Consider the following 8,005-nt stretch of genomic DNA (forward strand, 5'->3'; position numbering starts at 1 on the left):
GCCCTTGGCCGTCGGCATATGTCCATTTATGCCGACGGGCGCCGTCGGCATAGATGAGGCCGTCGGCAACTAGATAATTTCTGGTAGTGCATCGCGACTGCACGTATTATTCTTCTGAAGATATAACTTTATTCAGGCAGCACAATATGACAGTCTGTGTGCTCACACATAGTCCAAGTCCTCATACCATACAGGAAAATTTGTTTCATCACATACATCATCTTTCTAGTACAAATCATTGCTCGACACTACACAAACAATCAACTCAGCCGCCTGCACTTTGTGAACTAGTACAACGTTAGGATTGCCACAGGTGTTCCTCCGATGCCCACCAAAGCCAGAACTGGTGCACGTGGGTTCTTTCTCGGCTTCTTTGGCATGTCCATTGTCAGGGCAGGTCATGCTTGTTGAAATATATATATTGCCTATCTCCGTCCACCAGTTCGGACTTTTCGATGAGTTGGCTGAAGTATGAATTCAATATGATATCCGAGCCAAGAGGTCTTGAGTTCAAGGCCCTGCCAGATGCAATATTAAAATAAAAACGATTCTGCGGCCTACATCGAACCCACGTCTAAGGACTAAAATAGACTAGACATGAGGGGGAGTGTTGAAATATATTGCCCACCTTCGTCCATTAGTTCGGACTTTTGGATGAGTTAACCGGAGCATGAATTCAATAATGCTCTTGTACCATGGCTGCCTACAGATTGTGCAGAACCGGGTGCGCTTCCTCATGCCTCATTCATCGTCCTCGCCAATCCTTCTATTCTTTTTTTTATAAAGAGAGTTTCCTCTCCAATTTCCATTATTAGAAATCACCATAGTCTTACTACAACCAAGCACCAGAACCATTTGCCAGCCCACATCACAGCGGCAAATCCTACGATGCACACTCCTTGAAGATGATGGAGGGCCAAAGCCACACCCTCCCTCCTCTGAAGTGCAGGCTACCCTCTAACCGAAAGATTGATTAGAATTTACCAGACGCTGCCATTCATAATGAACAACTATTGACGATATCGCGGTTCTTTGGTTTCCCCTGTTCTTTGTTGCTCGTCATGTATGCAATTGACAACTATGCAATTACCCCACCGTCCTGAAGAACGTTTGATCATAATAAGTAACACAACCGGCTTCTTCTCAGCATTACTAAGGATGGGGCCACTTGCTGCACTCTTTTACATTTCGTTGGTACCATCACCATCACAAATCACAAACTCGTTACACATTTTAGCATTTGCCGTGAATCCTTGCTATTTTTGCATCTACCATTTCCTTCCGCTCCTCGTGTGATCGGTACTTTTACTTATCGAAAAGATCTAGTATAATTAATCCCGTACACTTATCGATAATTTTACTTGAGTAGCACAAAATGAAAGAAGATGCGCCATTTAGCGTAACTGTTTTCATGTGGGTCGAGTTTGAACTTGATATCGTTTGAGATGTGGTCATTGTAAATGTTGAGGAGAGAGGAGGAGTGTCCGACGGATGGAGTAGTGGAGGACTGGAGCGGAGCAGTAGTGGTGGAGATGGCCACCGGTGTGGTGGGGACATGGACAGAGGGAGAAGTCCAAGAGAAGGTAGCAAGTGAGGAGGACGGATGGGTAGTGGCGGAGCTACAGACAATATGGACGGATGGTCAGATTTTGCTAAGGTAAAGGGAAGCCAACAAATTTTGTTTTCTTGAGCCAACTTTACTCAGACACCTATTGATTTAACTATGGGTTGGACGGGTTATAGCACAGTTTTGCCTCTGCATAGCTCCGCCACTACGGATGGGTAACCGAAGAGGAGGATGGGGAACCAAGGATGTCCTCGAAGACCATGGCCACTAATACCAATCTAAAGTGAATATTGCCACTCTCTGTATTGATTGATAGCACTGCACAAGATTCGAATACATATAGGGGAGGAGTGCCCAACTACTTCCAAAAAATATGGCTCGCATGACTTGTGCGTGCGTGCCGGATATAGCCCTAGAGGATAGGGGAGGTACGAACAGTAAAGACAAATTGCTGTTGTACAAGGTATAACACGTTTAACAATTCCTTTATTAGTGATCCTTCATTTATATCAGAGTCTCTCTAGTAAAGTAAATTTGGTCATCTGCCACTGATGGCGTAAAGACACACTGCTGCAAACATCAATTGGCCGATGACGATGCATTGTATCCATGTGATCCAAGGGAAGCATCAGACAACGACCATGACAGGGCCGGCAGCATGACGTCCTCGGACTGTAAGACGTTCATGAGCTGCACGATGGACGGTCGTGTGCCCAGCCGTGGGTGCGTACACCAAAGCCCGACAACCAGCGCACGATGCATCTGCCGCTTACATTCGCGGTCGAGCTGATGGTTACCATCCTGTAACCTCTTATCCACCGCTTCAAGGATGGTGCCTTTCTCATACAGGTCCCAGATCCACATGAACAGCGGGATGACTTCCTCAACCTGGTGTTCCATCCCCATCCCTGGGCGCTGACCAGACACGACCTCCAACAGAACAACGCCAAAGCTGTAGACGTCCGCTTCTGGACTCGGTCGGCGTGAGCGAATAAGCTCTGGGTCTATATACCATTCGGTGCCCTTGACGATATTCGTCGTCTGCGGCCTGGCTCCATGATCCACGAGCCTTGCCAGCCCGAAATCCGCCAGCTTGGTACCGCGTGATGAGTCGAGGAGTATGTTGCTGGGTTTGATGTCACCATGCAGGACACATTGATCGCACTCTGTGTGCAGATAGCGTAGTGCAGATCCCAGTCCAAGGATTATTTTGTATCTGTACATACCGTATGTGTGTTAATCGAATCAGTAGACAGATTAACTGCCTCCTGATTAAATTACAACAATGGGTATCATCCAAAAAAGAGAGAAATTCCATGATGATTTTGCACATACCTCTCAGTCCAAGTGAGCAGACGACTAGTGTTGTATATGTGCCGGTCGAGGCTGCCTTCCGACAAAAGTTCGTAGACGAGCAGGAGCCCTCTCCGGCTGTCGGACCAACCTAGCAAATGCACAAGGTTCCGGTGCCTCACCCAGCTGATGATCTTCACCTCTGCCTCGAACTCTCTCCTCCCCCGTGCAAACGATTCCGGAGACAACATTTTGATGGCAACGGGGTTGTCTTGGTCGCTAAGGCCGCTTCCCTGGTAGACATTACCGAAGCCCCCTTGCCCAAGCTTCTTCTCATCTGCGAAGCCCGTAGTGGCGGCCGCCAGCTCATGTAGCTGTACCGTCTAGGGCCAACCCCTTTCTCGAACTCAGCTTGCTCACGTTTGCATCGTAGACGGATTATGTAAGCGCCGCCGCCGAGCAACACGAGTAAAGCTACCGCACAAGGCACTAGCACATGCACCAGTGGCCGATGTCGCCGTGTAATGTCACTCGTTGTCACGGTGGCATCATCTAGAGTGGAGGTAAATGACCAATACAACACCTGATGCAGCTCGGCGCAGAAACCCGTTGCTCCGCTGAAGCCGACTGCAACTTGTCGGGGAAGTTCCCTCTTGATGTCCACAAATGTAAACACGTTGTACGATGGCCCGTCACCGTGGATCTGGAGAAGGGCGGCCAGAACACCCGTACGGTTGTCGTAGCTGATCTCGGCGGTCATGATGGCGTCGTCGGAGACCATGCGCTTGGTAACGTTTACGTAGACCGTGGAGTCGATGGAGTTGACGTCTATGCCGACATGGTTGTCGCTATGGTCCCAGGGGTTGTTGAGGTAGGTGTCGAACTCCACCGCGACTATCCGATCATCACCGGTGGCATTGAAGTTGTTGCTGGTATTGAAGAGAGCAAGGTTCGGGCCCCAACTGTTGGGTGGGAGCCTTGACGGGTAGGGCGCCAGGAAGAAAGACATACCGTCAGCATTATCGTCGGTAGCGGTAGTGAAGTTACATAGACCAAAATGGTCATCCGAGTTGTTTTTTGGTCTGATCTGGAACGTGAAGCTGGAGGAGAAGCTGGCCACCTCGCCAGTGGCGTCGTCCCAGAGGGTCACCGGGCGCGTGTACGATGCCCGGCCTACGCTTAAGATGTTACCGTCTTTCTCGTTCTTCGTTAGCTCGATGAAGCCAGAGCCCATGCGCGTGTCACGTTCACACCTGAGCTCGGTGTCGCAAAGGTCGCCAGAGCCGGCGCTGGAGAAGTTGAAGCTGAAGGAGAGCGCGGTAGCCAGACCCGGCGAGTAGCAGAGGCAAATGATGATGTACACGGAGGCTGAGAGAAGGGGGTGAGGGCTCATGATCGCAGTAGCAACGTTGTTGCTGCTTTGGCTTGATCGGGATCGATCGAGCGGGGAGAAGCATGTACGGGGCAGGATCCATTGACAGATATTCTACCTACGTATATATGCACATAAGAGAGATTTGCCGGCTTCCGTTTTTCAATTTAATGGCAGCTCCGCCCGGGCAGCCTCAGGATCAGTTTTCTATTATTGAACACGGAGGATATCGACGTGATATGTCTCCTACCTTTGAGTTTTCTATTATTGTCTATTTTTTTCTCTCTTCTCTAGCTAATACTCCAACTATGTACTGGTACTACAAGGACGTTCGGACTTGGCACTTACTCCCGACACGATGCTGGATTGGAGTGCACCAGAATTGCCTGTGTCCAAAGAACGGGTTGAATATTTCCTACTTGATCCTAGTAATCAACGATGTTGCACCGAGTCACTGTTCTGCACAAGACGTCCCACCTGATGTCAGCGGCCCAAATCTTCAGTAGAGAGGTTTACAAGTTAGTGGAGGGGTAAAGGGGGTACAGTACATGCAAGAAGGTTTACAAGTTTTTCTCTTCTCTCCTTTCTCAAGAAGGCTTCTCAGCTATAGGATGAAGCTGAGATCAATGACTCATGCATGTTGGACTTATAGTTGCATTTGGGCAGCCAATACAATTTCATGTGGAGCGACTTAACCCAACACAAAATCTACTCTCAGCTTTCCCTAAGACGTGGTGTCATACACCTTGTTCGGGGCAAAGATTAAGATACATGATGGAACAAGGTACACAGCTCCACCACATGCAAGTTGTAAAATGATGGGAAACCCTCGCAAGACAAGAAATTGCCTCCACATCTGCAAAGCCTATATCATCTACGGAAAGAAATATTGAGCAATGTTAATTATGTATGTATGTGATGCCTAGTGACCAGAAAACCGGAATAGTAGAACTGCAAAAAACATCAACTAGCCCTAAACGACCATACACATAGGAAAATCGATGGCAGTTCTGGGAGGTAGTGAAGCTTCACTTATTAGTGTAAGTTGTATATAATAGGTTCTTCAGTAAAATAGGTTTGGTCATCTGCCACTGCTGGCCCAAGATACGTCGCTACAAGCAATGGCCGGCGACGTCGATGCGTTGTTGTAGCCCTGTGATCCAGTGTTAATGTCGTCTCGGGCTGGCCGTGACAGGGCCGGCAGCATGACGTCCTCCGACAACAAGACGTTCATGAGCTATACGACTGACGGTCGTGCGCCCGGGTGCGGGTGTGTGCACCAGAGCCCCACAACTAGTGCACGGTGCATCTGCCCCTTACAGATGTCAATGTCGTCGAGCTGACTGACACTAGTAGAAAACAGGGCTTTGGTTCGGGCAGGGCAAGCCCATTAGTCCCGGTTCAGTCACGAACCGGGACCCATGGGGGCATTCGTCCCGGTTCTTTAGCCCAGGGGGGCGGCCGGGGCCTCGTGGGCATTGGTCCCGGTTCGTATGGACCCATTTGTCCCGGTTCTAGGCATGAACCGGGACCAATGTGCCTCGCTCCTGGCCCACATACATTGGTCCCGGTTCGTGGCAAGAATCGGGACAGAAGGGGGAGCTTTAGTCCCGGTTCAAGCCACGAACCGGTACAAATGAATTGCCTATATATACCCCGTCGTCGCAGCAGAGCACTCCATAGTGCTCTGTTTTTTCTGGCCGGCGAGGAGAGGGCATTTGGGTGCTCTAGCTCACCTCCTATGCACATGAGGTGTTCGATGAAATGCCCGAGCCACGCTAGTTAAGCTTTCTCCTCTCAAAGCTCGACCTCCAAACTCCATTTTCCCCGAGATTTGCATATGTTTAGCGGTATGTCACGTCCCGTCCCCGTCTTCACCGTCATCGATCGCCCGCGCCGATCTCGTCGCCGGCACCACCGCGGTGAGCCTCTTGTTCTTATCTTCTTTCTAAAAGAAAATAATTCTTACTTTAGATAGATACTTGTCTAATTTTCTAACTTTTATTATTGCTTGTTATTATATAGCGCGATGGTTTTGGTATCCGCCCCCGTCGGCCCTTGTCCTGGCTATGATTCGGATGTGGTATATATTATCTTTGTATAACTATTTGCTTCATTTATTGTTTTTGACAATTATGCCGACCAATGTGACATAGACTTTATTTATGTAGGAGGTAGTTGAACCTTAAATTCCAACCGACCCTATTGTCGAGAGGTTGAATTTAGTTAAAGAAAAAAACAATTACTTGAAGGAAAAAATAAAAAAAATTGAGGAGGAAAATATGATATTGGAGTTGCATGTTGCGGATGTCGTCGATGATCAGAAGATCAAGATGGATGCAATGCGGTTCAAGATGAGAAATATTAGAAAATATGTCATTCATACCGAGACTTGATATCATTATGCCGTTGGATCAATTTTTACCTTGGTTGTGATTATGATCGCATTTGTTGTTGCATTGAAAGGTTTCACATAGTTTCAATGTATGGTTTAACTAGATGCTCTGAAGAGCTATATGTTGTTCAATGAGAACTATGTATGTACTTTGTTTTTAATGTGATGATGAACTTTTATTAATTTGGTCACTTATCTATCCATGTGAATCTGTAATGGTTTTTGACACACATAATGTGATGATAAACTTTTATTATTTTGGTCACTTATCTATCCATGTGGTTTTGAATGGTGCATTTTAAACACACAAAAAGTTTGGAGTTGAAATAAGTTCAAAAAAATGATATCCCTTTGTAACAGATGAGTTTTCGTCCGAAACCATGATACTTCGAAAGAGAGTTGTTCATTTTATACACGAAGTGCATCCAGTTTTTGCCGTAAGCCTCTCAATTTTTTAGCACATGCTATGTGGGTGAAATGATGATATCATGCCAACTTTCAACCTTTTTAGAGTTCAGTTGTAGTGCTTTTCAATTTCAAGGTCATTCAGCTCAAAAAATCAGTAAATGCATGAAAAATAATAAATGAAATCAGAAATGGTTGAAAATTGATGATGTGGCTTTGAATGGTGCATTTTGAACACACAAAAAGTCTCGAGTCCAAATAAGTTCAAGAAAATGAAATCCCTTTTATAATAGATGAGTTTCCGTATAAAACCCTTATACTTCGAAAGATATTGTGTGTTTTGTACACGAAGTGCATCTAGTTTTTGTCGTAACCCTCTCAACTTTTATGCACATGCTATATGGGTGAAATGATGATACCATGCCAACAATGATTTTATAACAGTGGAAATTACAACAGTGGAAATGATCCAAAAAGAGAGAAATCTAACAATGATTTTATAAGTACGCTGTGACCTAGTGAGCAGACGACTAGTGTTGTATATGACCGAACCAGCCTAACAAGTGCGCAAGGTTTCGTTGTCTCACCCGGCTGATGATCTTCAGCTCCGACTCGAATTTATTAGGCCATTTTTTCAGGGAATTTAGGTCATTATTTTATCTTGTGGTAGTACTACTAACAAATGATTAACTTTTGTACCATCCAAGTATATCAAAACATAATACATTTGTTCGTAATGATTGCTCAAGTTATGATTCTATGATCATTAGTTAGGTGCATACCATGCAAAAATATACAAATGCTTAATAAACCACAATGCAAATACTAAATTCTAGTAAAATGTGCATTGCACATGCACAGTTACTAGTGAATCAGAAGTATATGATAATATATCCAGGTTCTTGTGAAACAATTCAGACGTACATTTGTGCAATTAAGTTGTAACAACTAGTCTCCGGCAAAGTAGATTTGG

At 46.0% G+C, this 8,005-nt stretch overlaps 1 pseudogene; it reads right to left on the minus strand.

Moving 5' to 3' along the window:
- Positions 1-2,146: 2,146 nt before the first annotated feature.
- On the minus strand, positions 2,147-4,262 carry LOC119270906 (annotated as a pseudogene).
- Positions 4,263-8,005: the final 3,743 nt, after the last annotated feature.

The sequence above is a fragment of the Triticum dicoccoides genome, chromosome 3A (genome assembly GCF_002162155.2).
Source record: "Triticum dicoccoides isolate Atlit2015 ecotype Zavitan chromosome 3A, WEW_v2.0, whole genome shotgun sequence".
NCBI classification, from domain to species: Eukaryota; Viridiplantae; Streptophyta; class Magnoliopsida; order Poales; family Poaceae; genus Triticum; species Triticum dicoccoides.